The sequence below is a fragment of the Pipra filicauda genome, unplaced genomic scaffold (genome assembly GCF_003945595.2).
Source record: "Pipra filicauda isolate LSUMZ 115617 unplaced genomic scaffold, ASM394559v2 scaffold47_size6085603_pilon, whole genome shotgun sequence".
NCBI classification, from domain to species: domain Eukaryota; kingdom Metazoa; phylum Chordata; class Aves; order Passeriformes; family Pipridae; genus Pipra; species Pipra filicauda.
Window position 1 is genome coordinate 3,614,607 of NW_024104620.1, and position 19,364 is coordinate 3,633,970.

At 39.6% G+C, this 19,364-nt stretch overlaps 1 protein-coding gene across 2 annotated transcripts in view; it reads right to left on the reverse strand.

Annotated features, from left to right (window-relative positions):
* Positions 1–19,364, reverse strand: part of GTDC1 (glycosyltransferase like domain containing 1) — a 180,178-nt gene that overhangs the window by 136,829 nt on the left and 23,985 nt on the right. For both annotated transcript variants that reach the window (XM_027731207.2, XM_027731209.2), the window contains one exon: positions 18,287–18,492. The gene's annotated coding sequence lies outside the window, so the exon portion shown is untranslated. The remainder of the gene's footprint in view (positions 1–18,286; positions 18,493–19,364) is intronic.

A 19,364-nucleotide genomic window follows, 5' to 3' on the forward strand; every position in this document is an offset into this window, starting at 1 on the left:
TTGTTTCATGGAATATACTGGTCAGTGTATACAGAAAGCCCCAAGTTATATGTCAGCTGAGCAGGACCGGTATCCATCTATTTCTTTTTCATCACTCCACAAAGGTGAATTTCAGAAGAACCTACTACATAAAATATTGTATCACGACAGGCTGACAGAGATGGAGGTGTTCAGCCTGAAGAAGGCTCTGGGGAGACATTAGAGCCCCTCACAGGCTACAAGAGAGCTGGAGAGGGACTTTGGACAAGGGCCTGGAATGACATGACAAGGGGGAATGGCTTCACGCTGACAGAGTCAGGGTTAGATGGGATAATGCAAAGAAATTGTTGGCTGTGAGGGTGGTGAGGCCCTGGCACAGGTTGCCCAGAGAAGCTGTGGCAGTCCCATCCCTGGAAGTGTCCAAGGTCAGGTTGGACGGGGCTTGGATAAACCTGGGAGAGCAGAATGTGTCCCTGCCCACGGCAGGGAGTGGCAAGAGATGGTCTTTAAAGTCCCTTCTAATTCAAACCATTCTATGATTCCGTATCTGGGAGCATAAAAAGCCAGTGTTAGGGAAATTAAAATTTTCCAACAGTTTTTTGCTGTTTAGTTACCATCATATTATTTAAATCCACAACTTTTACATTATTTCACAACAAACATACTAACTACTGGAAACAAATTGATGTGCTGTTGGTTACTATTTGTTTCCATTTCGACATGATTTGCTGATGCTCTGTCCATTTCTGCATGCATGAAGGTCAGGAATTATTTAACCTCTGTAGGTATAAAAAGTTGTCTTTTTTTTTCTCCTTTTAATATCCCCTAAGGTTACCCATCCCTTTGCATTCAGCTATTGAGAGGACTACCTGAAATCCTTTGAAAATTTCAGATACGCAGCACAGATCAGTAAGTTCCAATATGAGGGGCCTCTCACAGCACATTAGTCTCACTCTCCACTACTGTCATTTATTTCTTGCTTGATTCTCAATGTTTTGGTTTTTCTTTTTTTTTTTTTTTAATTTTAGTGGATTCTTATCTCCAAAGCCACGAATGATGTAAGCCTTGCCTACCATGGAAACTGCCACTGAGCAAACACTCTCCAATGCTTCAAACCAGGTTGGAACCCGCAGAAAATTTGTTTCAGTGAGACTCCTACTCTTTTGTGTTTTCCTCTTTAGATATATCAACCCTATCAGCATTCAAAACAGTCACTTTTCCCAAATAACTTCTTATGGTGAGACGACAGAAAACAGAATTGATTCTGAAACTCTCTAATAATTCATTTTTAACTCCTTATTACATTAAAAAAAACCCATTTGCCTCTGTAATAAATGCTTTGGGAGGAGTGTAATAAATTACCCTCTCTGTGGCATGTGACATTCCAGAGAAACTTAGTTCTGCTCTTCTGAAGCCCCTCACTGGGCAACATCAGACCAAAGCGTGAGCAGGAGCTTCTTGGGCATCAGAGAAACACCGGGAACATCAGACACTGAAGCATGTGTAGGTGTATTAGCAGTCCTACCATCCATCTGTCAGAAATCTTCGATGTTCCTGCACATCACCCACTGGCAGAGCTGTCTGCCAAGCAAAAATATTATGAAATGTTCATTATATCCTCAAATCTTCCCCCCCCCCCTTCCCTAGGAGGAAATGGAAAAACCTGTCTCTCCACACACACACAGACTCACATTCGTTACCAAGAAACGGTGAAAGACTTTCAAATTCACCCAGAAAGAAAATGTACCAAGAGACCTGAGCTGTGAATTTAGATTTATTCTAGCAAACTTTACTTACCAGAGGATATACTGACTTTTAGTTCACATATATCTCATTTTTAAGGTACGTTAAAGACCGAGTTTACAATTAACTGAACAGACAGCGTACAAAAGGCTTTTAGAACTACACCATATGGTCGAGGGAAAGGAACAATCTGGACTATCCACATTTCAATCTGCAGGCTTGTCCACCTCTATAACACATTGTATTGCTGTAATAAAATATTAAGATAGAATTTTAAAAGTGAAAATATCTATCTTTTGCACTACTAGGGAACAAGGCATCCCACAGTCTAGTGCGTTTAATAAATATTTTAACTTTTATGATTTTGGCTTGCTGAATCAGATATAGTCAATAAAATTCCCAATTCATTTAAAACTGTAGTTCCAGAAGGATATGGGCGGGTATTCATCTTATGCTTCAGGGAAATAAAAAATACCAGTTTACACAGGGTATACTGGCAGCAGTTAATGTAACAGATGACATATTCTTGGAAATTAAATAAAAGCAGAAAGAAAATACCCATTGTTGCTCAGTGAAGGACTAATCACATGGTCACAGCTGGAACCAGTGTAAATCATTCATTAATAAAATTCTGTTGTAGTAGTCACTTTTTTTCTGCTTTTCAAATGCCAATAGAAAAAAAAGACGTTTTTCAATTCTCTGCAGAAAGGAAACACTTGCAAGTATTTCATAGTAACTATTAAACTTACTAAATCTTTGCAGAAAACAAATGCCTGCAAGGAAGGCATTGTTAGCACTAGGGAAAAATATAAATACTTCTGTATTTTATATGTAATCCCAGAACACAGTCCAAGAAGATACCTGCTACACTCTGGCCTGACTTCTGATTGCACGGAATCCAAATCTAGAGAAAAATCATCCGAAGCCTTTGTAGGGCACATTTTATAATGTAAAGAATATAAATACAGCCTTGTGAGTCATATCCCTCAATGTAAACTGGAAAGTTGCACTAGATTAAATGCAGACACTCCAGAGGGATCATGTAATACTCAAGTATTCCATGATTACACACTCTGTTGGATATAGGTATCACAGGCTCATGGCCAATTATCCTATGATCCCAGGTTCTTTCAGGCTATAGACTTCTCCATTCTTGAGCTGTGACCCCTAGTATCTTTAAAAAAAAAAAAAAATCAACTATTTCAAGTTTTTTTGTTTCACTGCCTCCAATAGCAGGAAAAAACCTCAATTAAATCTATACGACCTTACAGTTAGTGACTTCTTAAATCACAAAAATCAGATTATCCCCTGCAATTATTTTGAAAGCAACCTCCTGGAACCTAAATTCTGGTACGTTCATTGTCCTACTACTCACAACACTATAGGATAAGAGCACTGTTTTTCTGATCCTTTTGGAGAAACTACCAAGAGCAGTAAACAAAGTATGCCATTTGATGGCATAGACTGCCACAATATAAACTAAATGGGATAGGTTTTCCTCCACACCAAAAGAAAAACCAAAATCACCCCACTCCTCACCACCGCGTACAAACACCGCAAAGAGCAGAGCATTTAAAATCGTCAAGAATTCCTTTAATTGAAAGGTTTCTTTGAATTTAAAACCTAAAAATATATTATCTCCCGCATTCTGTGCCTACTAAAGCAGTCTGAGCAAAGACTTAAAGCACCTTGGTTTGAGAGGATATGTGGGTTTTACTGCCGAGCCTGCTAAGGACTGCTCAAATCTCTCCCAAGCCACGGGCCCTCAGAACAAGCCCTGTGCAGCTGGTGGGAATGCTCCAGTGGAAACTTCAACACATGCTTACATTTTCACATGATCAAAGGCTCAATTGCTCTGTTCTCCAGTTTACTGCAGTTATTCCTACCTCACAGTGACACCCTCAGCAAAGGGAGATACTTTCTATGAAACTGGTTAATGTTAAAAAAAAAAAAAAAAGAAGAAACCCCTCAGTTTTCCAGTAATTAAGTTCAAGTGGGATGAAGTGACAGTTCAAAGCACCATCGCTGCTAAGAGCATTACTTACACGCAGGAGGAAATCACTACCTAAGAAAACCTGAATATATAAAAGAAATGTAACAATTTTATCGAATTCAGAAAGAAAAAAAAAGACACAAATGTTGTGCTAACTTCTAATTTAGCAATTATCTGTGTACTCTTTGTCAGAATGGGTAAAATCTGAAGGCAGGGAAGTGAATTGAGTACGTAAGTGCGACAGAAAAATCTGTACCTAAAGAAAAGCAACTGCAGAAAGCATCAGCTCTCACACATGTACAGGCCATGATGCAGAGAGGCAGCTTTTATGTAAGATACCATTTTCTGCTCTTCCTGTCTTCAAAATAATAAAAATACTGCTTTTTTGGTAACAGGAAAACGCAGTAAGGCAGATCCTCACTGGTCAGGATACACAGTTAAAACTTACTTCGCTTTGTTTGGTGATGTGTGTCCATTTCAATAAAACAAAAATAAATAAAAAAAGCTGTTGAAAAGTGTATCTGACCAACTTGTGGCTTTAAAAGAACATTTGCAGGAGAATTAGATAGTATAATTCTCCAGCTGATCAAAGGAGGTTGCCATTATGCCCAGGAAATGCAGCCAGGCACCCCGCTTTTCTCCATCCCGAACCCTGCCAGACATCCCACTCTTCAGAACTCTGTCCAAAGGGCTCTGTAACATAATGAGAACAGGCCTAGTTTCTCTGCTTCCAGATGAAATGTAAAAAAAAAAAAAATTTACAGGGAAAAAGGTACATCAGGTCAAATTCTGATACGTATCCCTGTCATGCTTCACATGCCCACACACTATTTTCTCCTTCAACTACACTTCATACACCTGAGAGCTTTTTTTAATCTAACACCTTACAAAGTGCATTGATTCTTCTAACACTGGTATCAAAAGAATCATGACTACAGAGAATCACTGACTCATTAGGTTGGGAAGGATCTCCAAAGTCATCAAGTCCAACTGTTCCCTCAGCACTGCCAAGGCCACCACTAAAACCATGTCCCCAGGTGCCACATTTACACATCTTTTAAATCCCTCCAGGGATGGGGACTCCACCACTGCCCTGGGCACCCTGTTCAGGTTTGACAACCTGGTCAGTGAAGAAATTTTCCCCAATATCCAATCTAAACCTCCCCTGGTACAACGTGAGGTCATTCCCTCTCCTCCTGTCCCTTGTTCCCTGGGAGCAGAGCCCGACCCCCCCCCGGCTCCCCCCTCCTGTCAGGGAGTTGCAGAGCCAGAAGGTCCCCCCGAGCCTCCTTTTCTCCAGGCTGAGCCCCCCCAGCTCCCTCAGCTGTTCCTGCTGCTCCAGCCCCTTCCCAGCTCCGTTCCCTTCCCGGGACAAGCTCCAGCCCCTCAATGTTCCTGTCATGAGGGGCCCAAAACTGAACCAGGGATTTGAGGTGTGGCCTCACCAGTGCTGAGTATGTGACTTTAATTGCTTCCACGCCTAATTGCCACTACCTGGCAGCTCTCCAGCTGCCAGCTGAGGCCACTGTTCAGGCTACCTGAGAAGCCATGTCATGGGTTGGCAGCTGCACCTTCACCAAGCAACACCAGCAGCACCACACATGGGTCCAGGAAAGTCAAACAGCATTTAAAAAAAAAAAAAAAATCCAACTTATAAAAATATACAACTATTTATCATTTTCCTCACTGGAAACCCTGTACCCAGCTCTAGGTAGACTGGTTCTTTCAAATGAAGTGTGACAGGGTGAAAAAGGCAGTATTTAGTCTAGTTAGGAAACATATGACAGATATAAGCTAATGTTAATGCTAGGAAAGCTAAAATTTATCTTTACTAATCCCCCTCAATGGAAACAATAGGACAGAATTAAAAATGACAAAGTTAAGATGAGGAAGCACATTTTAGGGAGGTATGAAAAGGAGAGACAAGGAGGCACACGAGGAAGGCTGCTGCTGCCTCACCTAGAGAGCTGCAATTTGTTTCCATCATCTCTATTTAAATCAGTTTAACAACTTTCTCATGCAGACAAGCATCAGGATTATTAATTTCAGTGAATATTACTGAGTGGGCACACAAAAACCAAGTTCAGGTATTTAAATTTCTGGGCTGATTTACACTTTAAGTCACAAGTAGGAGTCATTTATACTGAAAGGTAACGAACAAGTTAATTTCTTTCGTTTAGATCATTAAGGCAAAAAAGTCCTCACTACGGTTACATAAATGAAGATGAAGTTATTCATAGAAAAGGAATAAATGTTTCCAAAACATGCTGTTGCTCTGCACCAGAAAAGAAACCATCACAGAAAGAATGACACTGCTGGGTGAGAGAAAGGATAATAAAACTGCACCAAGAGTGAATTTCACACTGAAGGGAGGAGTTGATTAATATTTTCGACAGTAAGAGAATAAAAAGAAGCTGGGCTTAACCCAATAGCTATTTTACAACCTAAATTTTATTAAACTGGTATTATAATTTTGTAATTGTGTATTAAAATGCGGCCCACATTAGTCAGTGAACAGCCTTTAAGTGAACGCTTTGCTTTCTTTAGCAAGACAAGTCTTCAACGCCAACTGCAAATACCAAAGCCTTCTTGCACTCAAATGCTTTCAGTGTTTTTTTCTTCTCCTGTTTTACTCAAAATACGCAAACTTGGATGCCTACAACTAGCACATAAACCTGAAATACGGCATTTAAATCCACTCATTAAAAGCTAAGCACTCAAATGGGTTGAAGAGCAAAGCTGAAGCAAAAGCAACTACTCCCTCAACCAGGAGCAGCAAGGATTAACTCCAAGGGTAAAAGCCTCAGGGCTTGGGGTGTCTCAAATTCAAGGCCTAACTCTCGCATTTTTAAGGTGACACATCGCTGCTCTGTGATTTTCCATGAGGTTGGTGGGGTTTCTTTGAAAAACCAAAACCAAGTGACAAGCTCACGTGCCGGGTACAGGGGGGTGCTCTCAAAACGCTCACAGCGTCACTTTTCATCTTCTAAGACATAAATTCATGTGATCTTTGAACAACTATTTATTTCACACCAAACCAGATATCTCCCTAAAGCCTACCAATACAGCCTGCAGGCATATTTCTTAAATAAAAGTACTGAATCCTTGTATACTTAAAATTTGCATAGCAAAGGGATGAATCAACTATCACAGAAGTAGTAACACTGTGCAGCAACCGCTCACCTCTCACTGAAGAAAAAAAACCCTGTTTGTGGGGTTTGGGTGGGACTCTACAAGTGCTTTTCTTCATGTTTCACAATTGTGAAATATCATTTTCTTGCAGAACTCTGACAAGCACAACTGCTGTTCAAGCTATTCAAGGAACGAGTTCTGTTTATGCAATTTATATTTTGCATATGTAAACCACAGCACCTCTTTACTTGTAGATTTTATTTCAGCTTAAAAGTAAATGAGATTGTACACACCCAATTCAATTAAATTAAATTAGCAAGACTAATTTGGAATAACTCAAATAACTTTCTGTACTGTCTTTGCTGCAAGACGTATTTCTGCCTACAGAGATGCTTCAGTTTTAACAAATCTCACTATGGGATTTCCAGTAGCACCTAAATTTTCGTGATATATCAATAAAAGAAATATAAGGTGTTAAACGGGTCTGCATTTGACAGAATTAAATCACTCTGTTGGCCTGATTGAGTTTAAGCATTCTGAAAATAAGCAGTTATAGCAATAAACAGGGAATGAAGCCCTCTAAAAATTAAGATGTGAAGTAACTTTTTTTTTACCTGAAGAACCAAAAAGTAGTGGAGGAAGGTCCAGCAGGAAAGACTCTGCTCACATGCTCATTTGAGAGATATTTAAGGTTCAATTAACTCTGCTTGCACTAATGGACCACAATTAAAGCTTTTCAAAAACTACTAGAGGAGCTCTACTGAGAAACGGTGGTGGAGGCTATTAACACATGATACACTATCTCCTGTGATCTAAAAAAAATACTTATCTGCTTCATAGAAGAACATAAGTTAAATGTCAGTTGGCTCAACATTTTCTAAGAAAAGGCTGTTTTCCAGAAAAGCACGTGTCTGAAATGGGGCTGCTGGCAGGGTCCCTCCAGCACAGAGCTGCACCTACTCGCACAAGAGCTCTCAGGACTGGGCATACATGGAATATTCTATATATTACATATTTTTATACATAATATACATTGCATTATAACATTCTTGTATACTTTATTAAGTAGCATATGCTTATAGACACATATATTATATATACACGTGTATATTCTTATGTAATATAAAACATGATAAACATACGTGTTCCAAACATGACCCAGCTTTATATTTACTCCCCATATCGAGCACTGGAGTGACGTAATTTCCTAAATGGCCCCATGACAACTAATGTAATTACACTGAAATACTATTAGCCATATTTATACTGGGGATAGTCTTACCACAGTTCTTAAAGACCTGCTCTGCAGCTCAGGAATTAACTGTATCTCCTCTGCCCAGTGTGATTAGTCAGTTTGACATTTTACCTTGTGCAGTGACTCAAACTCCTCCCACTCTCATCATTCAGTGGAGATAGCCTGGATTGAAATCAGTTTAAATATGGTTCAGGTAACATATACTCACATGACCTCTTTTTTTTTCCTAATATCTTATTTTAATTCACCAAAGCAAACTAGAATGAGATGATCTTTAAAGGTCCTTTTCAACTCAAACCATTCTGTGATTCTATGAAATGAAAATAATTGTGTTGTTATTCATAATCGTGTTACATCCTGCCATGCCCAAGTGGAAATTTAGGGTTCTTTGGCTAAGAAGTCAAACCTGATAACTCAAGACGCTTGCACATTAAGACTTCATGTTAACATCTGTTAAAAAAACATCATTTGTTAAAAAAAAAAAAAAAAAAAGGAAAGTTTTGCTTCTTTCACCCCAAATTCAGTTTATAGAAGGTCACACTCCAGCTCACCATGTCCCAACTGGTCACAGAACATCTGGAACAAAGAGGCTCTGCATAGACTCATTTTTTATCTTATTTTTGCCAGTTTTGCCATATTTACAGGCAAATGCAATGAAACTCGGGCTCCTGAAAAAACAAAATGGTTTAACTGTCAGGAGTTTGCATGCATGTGCTGTAAAATAGACATGGTACAAATTATATATCTAATTTTATATATATATATATTTATACACACATTTATTTATATATTACAAATTACACAAAAAAATACATACACCTTGTATAAACTTGCAACTATTATTTAATTTTTATTTAAGTCACGTAATTCTTACAACTGTGATTTAGGAAACACAGTACCAGCTCTACCAGAATGCCAAAGAAAATTGATTCTAGTCAAGTATTTCCTTTTGACTGAAGTGCAAATCGGCTGAGCTGAATGTGTATGAACTAATTAGCAAAGCAGGTATCCCCAAGCTGTGAGCAACTTCTCGCTCCTCAGGCTACCTAACAGCAGATACTTCACCACTTTTAATGACCATCAATCCCACAAGCAACTGAATCATGTTTGGCAAACAAAATATGAAGATGTTTTCAGAGATGTTCTTCCTGTTTCTTATTCATACTGAAGTGGAAGTTAGCACTTAAAACATTTTGAAGAACTACCCTTGCTTTTGTGCTGGAATCACTGGAGGTGTGATTATGGCATGTAAATCCCCTCAGATTAAATGCCTTTATCAAAACATCTTACAGGTACATAAAAAACTGAAGGGGCATGAACAGCTCTGGCAGCTTGTATCAAGTTGGTGATCTTTGCAATTCATAAACATCGACACTTGGGTTGGTTTGCAGGGGAATAGAACCAACTAATTATTATCTTTTGCTTAAGGGCACGTGTGGTGAGCTCTGCAGGTATCGCCTCTGCTTTTAGACTAATGTATTGCCTCTTCAAGCCTATCAATGTAACAACTGCTGCTGCATTCTACAGCATTTCTAGTGTTACCCAACTGCTTTATATTCAAAGAGAGCACACTGAAACTTCTGAAAGATGCTGCTAAGAAAGAAGCTGCAGTTCCAGTGAATTACTCTTTACTTGCAAAGAGTAATTTTATATTGTTCAATAAGAGACAGAGAATCACAGAATGATTTGGGTCGGAAGGGAACTTAAGGATCATTTCATTTCAACCCTGCCCTGAGCAGGGACACCTTCCACTAGATCAGGTTGCTCCAAGCCCCATCCAACCTGGCCTTGAACACTTCCAGGGATCCAGGGGTAGCCACAACTTTTCAGAGCAACCTGTGCCAGGGCCTTACTACCCTTACAACAAAGAATTTCTTTGTAATATCCAATATAAATCTACTTTCTGTCAGTTTGAAGTCATTCCCCCTTGTCCTGTTTCTCCAGACCCTTGTAAACAGTCCCTCTCCATCTTTCTTGTAGTCTCCCATCAGGTACTGGAAGATCACAATTAGGTCACCCCAAAGCTTCTCTTCTCCTGGCTGAACAATCCCAATTCTCTTCACCTTTCCTCCATCCCTCTAATCACATCCACTTGCTACTTATCACAGAGACAGCCTAAAGACAACCTAAACTGAGCTGAGAGTCTGAGCCAGTGATAACTTCAGGCTCCTTTCATCAATAAACATCCAATACCAGAAGCTTCTTTAAGCTTCTTTAAGAATTGCAATTAAAACATGAGAAAAAATACTGTCATGGCTACACCCAGCAAAAGAAATAAAAGGTACTATCAGCCTGTTATTCAGAGACTGCAAAGAGGATTTTAAAGTAGGTGAAGCATAATTATTCAAACTAGAAGATTCTTAAGGTCAGTCATCCATGATGGAGAAAGAAGTTTAGTGACAACCAAGAGTCACCCAACCTTGAAGCAAGACAGCAAGGACTGCCCCATGACACAGCTGGGGAGAGAACATCATCCACCAGCACAACCAGTGCAGCTCCTGGAGCAGTTCTGAATACTCACCTCCAGATTATTTTATCCTGATTTTTCACCAGCTGACATCAAGTTTTGTGGTGCATTTAGTCATAAACTTTGGAGAGTATCTCAGTCCTGACTTTGGTTCACAAGGTGTTTATGCTTCCTCTTTCCATTAAGGTAGCCATAGTAAGAATCCTATTTGCAATCCTGTTAAAATGAGCACTCCAGGTAATAGTTGGGGTTCTTACCATTTCACTTCAGTGCAGATTTTGGCCCAGTAAGTCTAACTCAGTATTTTCCACCCAGAATTGCAAGCATTACTTTCATTTCTTCATGCAGGGGATTGGTATGATTGGTAAGGAGCAGTTTCAGTATTACAAATAATGAGGCAGCACAAATTCTAAAAAATGAAAACTTCCTGAGCAAAACTAGCAGCCTCTTCAAACACTATTGGTACCATTTTGTTATTAACTATTTCCTCACTAAATCACTTTTTGTTTTCAATTTAGATTCACAGATATGCCAGGTTCCTAAATAAAACATCAATTCAAAGACTGAAGACATTTTACATGCAGTTTACAGCTAATGCATTTCCAAAGTTGAAAGAAAACACAGCAAAGTTGGATAAAAACAGTAGTGAGATTCTGTAAATAGATCCAAGTCTTCAAAAGAAAATCATTCACTGCATGAAGCTTTAAAGCAGGTCTTTCAAGTTAGGATTAAATTAAACGTTTATTTAGTGACACGACACTAAATAAAAACAGTACTAAAAGATGCAAGTGCAAAAACAATCATGATCACCCAAATACCCTTTTTTTGCTACAAGAAGCTCTACAGGTTCCACCAGCTCTGCCTGCATGAGTGGGTTGATGGCTCTACTCATTTAAGTTGTGTTTCCATTACTGGGTTGTATGTGCTTACGGGAAGACAAACAGAACAACCACATCTTCGTGATGGGGAAATCTTTGTGCTGGAGAGCAGAATCAGGCAGATGAGCAGCTCACACTTAAATTACTGGCAGTCACATGTATAAAGCTGGGCACAAGATTAAGCCAAAACACCTTTCCTCAGCATGTGCTGCAGTAATGCTTTATAGGTTGCTATCATTGATGCCAAAATTAATTTTTTCTATTTGTTCTTTGATCACAGAATTGTTTGGGTTGGAAGAGATCTCAAAGATCACCTCGTTACACCTCCCTGCCATGGGCAGGGACACCTTCCACCAGCCCAGGTTGCTCCAAGCCCCGTCCAACCTGGCCTTGGACACTTCCAGGGATGGGGCAGGCACAACACAACCTGTTCCAGTAGGCTTTTGCAAATACCTTTAAATGGAGACATCCCTTTTGGGCTAAGCAGAGTTGAACACAAATCAATAAGAGCAGGATGTATCATTAAAACTCACTGGCAGCTAAAACGCAGGGTCCTTTCAAACACCACGTGAAAGCCATGAGTGCAGGGAGCAGCAGTATCTGAGTGAGCTTTAGCTGGCAGGGATAAAAAGAAGTCAGAAGAAAGGTTTAGCAACCAAGATAAGCATTTTCCATGAAAGCACACAGCAAGTAATTATGCTGCTGCCATATGCAAATCCCCGTCGGTGCATCCACACGTGTACCCACCGTACCTGGCCCGACTCGCTCTAGGTGTGTTTTGCATATCTTTAAAACAACACACCTTCCCTTTTCCTGTCTGAAGACCCATCCTTTGATTTGCTGCTACGTGAATATAAAACAGCAGCAATCCTCACAAAGGAATGATAACGGCTCGCTGCTTTGATACCTATGGCAACATGACAGAAAACAGGCAATTCAAAGAAACAACTAATTCAGTTTAAAGTTGTGAAAGGTATGAGGTTTGGGTTTTTTTGTGGTCTTTAACTTATCTGCAAGGCTCTTTAATCAAATTTTGTAAAGAAGTGTAAGTAGCCATTCTGAATTGATTATTACAACTTTAGGATGAGTGACACTTGACTGAAAAAAGTAAAAGGATGTCAATCTCCTTTGTTTTCATTTTCAAAGAAGGAACAGGAAAATAGTCTTCTTCCTGTGTGTTCTATGCAAAGAAGAAAATTAGAGACTGTGGTTTGGGCCCCATGGTCTTGGACTCCCCTCTCCTTCCACATTGGCTAATACATAGAAACACTTAATCTGGTAGTTTAGGTAAAATTCTTCAGCAGTCTGGACAGTGCAAGCTGGACAGAAAGTGCTGTTTTACTGAAATAGTCATATTCCTGTACATGGGATGGCCTGCAGGTCCAATGCACTTGTAATCTATAATTTTCCAATGCACAGAAGTTACCAAAATACCATATGGCTCTTTACTGCAGCAATTCAGTAGAGTCAAGGATGCAGGCACATTCACTCAATTTTTTTTCCTTTTTCTTCCCAAAATTTATGTTTGGATCCCAGCAACTCATCTTGTGTCATAAAATATTTACAGTTTCAACTTGTATGAAGAACTCATCAGCCTTCAGAGATAGAAGGGCCACTCTTATTGTCAAAACTGGAAGCTTCACAGTCATAACTTCATTTTCATTACAGCTTCACAGAAGACATAGAAATACATACCTCTTTTAGCTGCCAATACTCTCACAGACTAAAAAAATGCCACTCCAATCAGTAAGTTTTTGCTGACCTCAGAACACACAATTTGGTTTTGCCAAATGCTTTTTGAACTGTACAGTCATTTGGGCATTTTTAAGACTGTAATTAAATTGCCAAAAACTTATTACATGACAAAAGGCAGCTTGTCTGCATAAAAAGTTTAAAAAACCCCTTTATCTTCTTTCAGTACAGAAGATAAAGGCATGTTTTAAGTCATTATTTCCTCTTTGGCTTCCCCCCTAGGTGCAGGGAGGGGTTTTAGTTTCCATTCTAAGCTGAGATGAACCAGTCAGCACAGCAAGCTCATTCAGTGTCCTAAAACTATCACAATCTAAAATCCAGGATTTATTTCAAAACTTTTATGCCCCAGGTGAGCCAGGATCAAGAGTTCTGCACAGGCTGCATCTCAGTGAGAGAATTTCTTCCTAAAGATCTGCACCCCTATCTGTTACAGGGTCTCTAAGCCAGTAAAAGTTAAATATCCCTTAAGTGAAGAGATGTGTGTATATATATACATACATATTTTTATGTAAAGTCCATATTTGGAATACTTTGAGCCCATCCTAAGCAATACTTTTAAATTGCTTGTAACTGTGGCCCTGCAACATGCTTAGAATTGCTCTGCTTTATGAACATTATTAATTCATGAAAAATTAAAAGAAAGAAACAACACACAAAGAACAATAAAAAAAAAAAATCACAAAACAAGGCAGAAAATTGGTATTTTAAGATTTACTTCTGCAAGAGCTATTCTGGCTACACCAGGGGCCTACCAAGCATGTTGGCTCAGTTGAACTGGCAGCACAATGGCAGGTTCCAGCCAGCACCCATCCAGCTGTTGTTTCCTACCAAACATCAGAGTAACTACCCCTGTTTTGTCTCGTTAAAAAAAAAAAAAAAAAAAAAAAAAAAAGAAAAAAAAAGAGAAGATACTGTTGAAAGATATGCTGAAACAGTGATCTAATGAGATTGCACACTGGAAATCACCTAAAAATAATTATTAGCTTTTTACCAGAATCCTGTGAAATTTCCAGTAGATAATATTCAAATTTAAGTTGTCAGGAAAAACACCTATCAGCCTATGTATAAATAGATATGAGTACATACAATGCACCAACTCAAGGTCTACACTTGCCTTTTCTTCTGCAGGGGAGACATGTCAGAAGGGGTTCTAGTTTTAGTCTCTGCAGCACCTCCACAGCAATAACCACATGATTCAAGACTGTCTGTACTCCTTCCTCACTGCTACTGTTTCAACACAGGATATTGTTTTGCTTTGCACCAAGACATATTCCTCAGATTTTAAAGTGCTACATTTCCATAATTTAGGAAAAAAAACCAAAAACACAAAAAACCCAAGCTTCTCATAGTAACACCCCACAGAGCAATGGAAGACTTCAGAAGTTTTTAGAATCCTAGAATGGTCTGTGTTGGAAGGGACCTTAAGATCATCTCATTCCATTCTTCCACTAGATCAGGTTGCTCCAAGCCCCGTCCAACCTGGCCTTGGACACTTCCAGGGATGAGGCAGCCACAGCTTCTCTGGGCAACCCATGCCAGGGCCTCATCACCCTCACAGGGAAGAATTCCTTCTTTCCCTGGTTTTAAATTAAGCTTTATCATTTGTAAGCCTCCAATGATTTTGAAAAATTCTTACATCAGCTAGGCTTCTATTAGGCTTTTACTTGTGAAAATTAGCCTTGTTAAAAATTAAATTAATTCAATTTAAAACAGAGTTGCATGTCCTTCGTGAAAACGACTGACCACGCAAGGCAAATGTACAAATTCAGAGGGAACTGGCTTCAAACAATAGAAGTCCCTGCTCACTGCAGGGGCAGTTGGACTAAATGGCCTTTAAAGGTCCCTTCCAACCCAAACCATTCTAGGACTCTATGAACAGAAATGGATCAGGTACAGTGAACAGATGCACCCCACAATCCAGCTCGTCATCAGCGCTCTGCCACTTTTCCAGACAGGATGAGGACAAGCTGAGTGCTCAGGTGACGTGGAAAAGGCTTGTGAAGGAGAGAGGTGGCTGGGAGAAAGAGGCTTTCATTCTTCTGGACCTGAGCAGCCAAGAACACAACTGTCACCTCCATAATTCTGCAACCCACACACTGTGTTGCATTTTTATGAGCACCCTGGTGAGCAAATGAGCCAAAAGCTGAGACCAACCCTCTATTTTCTTTTATCCTTAACAACACTTGCGTACCAAAGCCTACATGTGGAACTCACTAATGTTTATGGGGCCACTTAACTGCCACTGAAGCGTGAAACGAGTTGCAGATGGACAGGTTGTGCTCACCTACCCAGGATATGCCTGGAATTAAGAGATACTGGAAGTTGGTCACCTCCAGGAGCAGCACTGGTGGTCTCCATCCAATCTTCACTCACCCCAATAAACACCTGTCTGCCCTCAGGCTTGTGATTGCTTTATGTGTGATCATGGTATTTCAGTGCCTCTCCCTCCCCTGTGCTCTACACCAGATGAAATTGGGCACAATTAAAAGTATTTTAGAAAAAACACCCAAGTAACTCAAAGCTACATTTTCAAAAGGAGAAGGTCGAAGTCTCATGGAGGTACAATGAGGTTTTGAGCACCTACACATTTAAATTCTTTCTGAAAACAGCAGTTCAAAGACTCTCAATAACTTCTGAAAACCTTATCCTGTATGATGCCAATCGTAGATGGTTGGACATCAGGATGAATTTCCCACAGAAAGTGTGATTAAACATCAGAATGGGCTGCCCAGGAGGTGGTGGAGGCATCGTACCTGGAGGTGTTTAAGAAGAGACTGGATGTGGCACTCAGTGCTCTGGTCTGGGTGACAAGGTGATGGTCAGTCACAGGTTGGACTCGATGACCTCAGAGGTCTTTTCCAACCTGATTGATTCTGTGATAGTTCCTTCTTCAAAACACAATATTTACAGTTTACTGTAAAAAATACACGATATGTAATAATTGTGTGAAGCAGCATGACTCTTTTTTTCCTGCCATCACATCAACATCACTCACTTGGGGTTTGCATCAGACGAAAGACACTGTTCTTCCTACATGAGGCTGTTTGTCCCCAGCTCTGGACAGGGGATGTCCTACCTGTCCTCTCCCACCTGCTGACACATACCAGAAGACAACACTACTTTATGATTATGTGAACGTTCATCTCTGCCCAATTCCTGAGGCAAAACCTCCCACTGAGAAAGCACCATGGTAGTTTTAACTATTGGGGAAAAAGGGAAGGGGTTGGAGTTTTTTGCTTACTCCTGTATCTCAAATTTAATTAAATTTGAAACGTGGCAGAAATTAGGACACAAACAAATAATTAAAACTTTAATCATAAATTAATTCACTACTCAAAAACATACAGTCCTTGGCATTGATTTCATGTAAGTAATTGAAAGTCTGTTATTTCCTGCAGTACCTACTACTCAACTAGGCTTTCCAAAAAAATCTACTTTTTCAACAACTTATTTCTTGTGGCTTTGCTATCTCACTGGCTGCCTCTGCAAATAATCAAATTAGGCAAATATTTCCTACATTACACTGAGAATGACATACCATTCATTGACTACACCCCACAGAATTTTAAAATACAAAAAAAGCTATTCTTATACAACTTACTTACTCCCTAAAGACTCCTGACTACTCAACTGATAGTTTAATAATATTCCTATTTTATTAATATTATTGAAAAGACTGAATGAAGAATGATAGGAAAAAATCCTTCATCTTTACAATAAAAAGCAGCTGATAAAGAGCTTCTTAACAAGGTACCTTTTAGAATTTAAAAAAAATCTCTGAAAAACCTAAATGCTCGGAGCAAAAATAGCTACTGCAAGGATGTAACACATCCCTGGAAGTGTTCAAGACCTGCCTGGATGCCACCCTGAGCAACCTGGCCTAGTGGAAGGTGTCCCTACCCACGGTGGGGGGGTTTGGAATGGGATGAGCTTCAAGGTCCTTTCCAACCCAAACCACTCCACGATTCTCTGATTCTAAGGAAACAGCAAGATGAGGGAGGAAAAGAGTATCACATACACAAATCAATTAGTACACCAGAAGAAATGGGTGTCAATATAAGCACCATAATCTAAGAAATATTTGGCTTCTCTGCTGTCTTGTATGAGCTTCCACCACAGCCCCTCCCTTGTTGCAGCCTGTAAGACTGTCTTTTCATTATACTTCACCACATATCTATATTAATACCTTTAATTTGTTACTCTTCTATTAAATTCAGTACAGGTTGCCTGATGAATTCAGAAGTTACCAGAAAAGAAAGAGGAGAAGAGAAGGAATGGCACTGACACCCTGTGCCACACCTGCTTCTTTCCTTAAAGGGACGAGGCTTAGATCAGTTTTACAGGCACAGAACCTGTTACAATTGAGTCTTTTCATCTTGAAAATTTTTGAGACTTTGTATTTAAATATTTAATAAAAAACATTTAATTAATAATATTTAACATTTAATTTGAAAATATTGAAAATTTATTGATTCTCAGCACGAGGAAAACTAATTTTCCCCACCAACAATAATAAAATACAATCTCAATTCACTGTTGGCTACCACTAGTTTGAACAATGGAATTCCACATTTTCGTTTTTTGGTGGGAGGAGGTAGAATAGTAAGTAAGAAACACATATCTGAATGGTCAAATATTTTTGATCATCTCTTCCCTTTTTGCTGTAGGGCCCACCTTTCACTTGGGTCTGTCAGTCTGTGTCTCCTGTACAGCCACAGGAATTACAGGTACAGCACAATTGTTACCAGACATACTTCACTCATGATTTTAACATTTCCCCCTCTGCTTCAACCATGTGAATCCACGTTTTCATTAAAAAGGAGAAAAAGTGAAATTATCAAGCATGTTGCTAATCTTGCCTTGAAGGAGAGATTCCTTTGAGTCCCAAAACCTGTAACCTTGCCACACTTACCATACACTGGGAGCACAATGTGAACTGTGCCATTATTTCAGGGCAAGCACAATAAAAAATCATTAGTAGACACCTACTAACATTAAGAACTCCAAATCCACTGGACCCATCAAGAACTACACCCTCTCTCTTTGTCTTTTAAGAAAGACATAATATTTATCAGAAGTAATATTACCTGCATCCAAAACTGGGAGCAGTAAAACACCAGGCAGTGCTGCTTCAGAGCTTTTCATCAAACCAGTCTGGGAATCTTGGCTACAGATCCCAGCGGTGAGCAGGACTTTTTCCAACCCATTCTATCTGCTTCAGTTCAATGGACAGATGGCAAAGTGCAATTTCCCCAGTTGCAGTAGCATTCTTCAATCTGAGTAGAGTTGAGGGCTGAAAAGAAAGGAGAATTTGAGCTCAGTTGATCTAACTTTCCAGGTGTCTTAACCTAAGAAGGGTCTCAGAGAAGTCTAGAGAGGTTGTGGAGTTCCCATCCCTGGAAGTGTTCAAGACCAGCCCTGGACAGGGCTTGGAGCAAGCTGGTCTAGTGAAAGGTATCCCTGCCCATGTTCAGGGCGCTGAACTAGATCATCTTGAAGGTCCTTCCAACCCAAACCATTCTGAGGTTCTGTGAAGAAGCTTCATCAAATAACTACTCAATACTACATCACACAAATATTTATCCCAAAGTATCTCCACAGATGGAGACTCCACAGCCTCTTAGGGCAACTTGTTCCAATGTCTGATCACTCACAGGAAAAAACTTTCCATGTTTTAATGGAATTGCCTCTACTTCAGCTTGTGCCCCTGAGCCCACTCATCTCAAGGCTAAACTGTCCCTCTCCTTGTGGCATCCCTGTATCCTCACACTGGAGTTTCCCATCCTGTTTTCTGTACCAGCTACACTTTTCCTGTATTTTCGTGACTGAACTATGTGACTGATTGGAAATATTTCTCCAGTATTCTTTGCATCATCTGAAAAATAAAGGAGCAAAAATTAAATCACCAGTGAAACTGCTGGTTAAGTGTGTCTGGGCCATGAACACATTGGAGACCCACTAAATGTGGGTCTTTCTAATCCCATTAGAAGTTACACTTTAAAGCAACAGGGCATTTTTAATATTTTCTGTATCTCAGCCACATAGAATCTGAGGTTTTATATCAAAATATTTTCTTGCAAAGATTTAATGTTTTAAAAGAAATTAGTTTAATATAGCAGTGTGGGCCAGACATACAATCCTATTAAAAAAAAACACCAGCTTTGT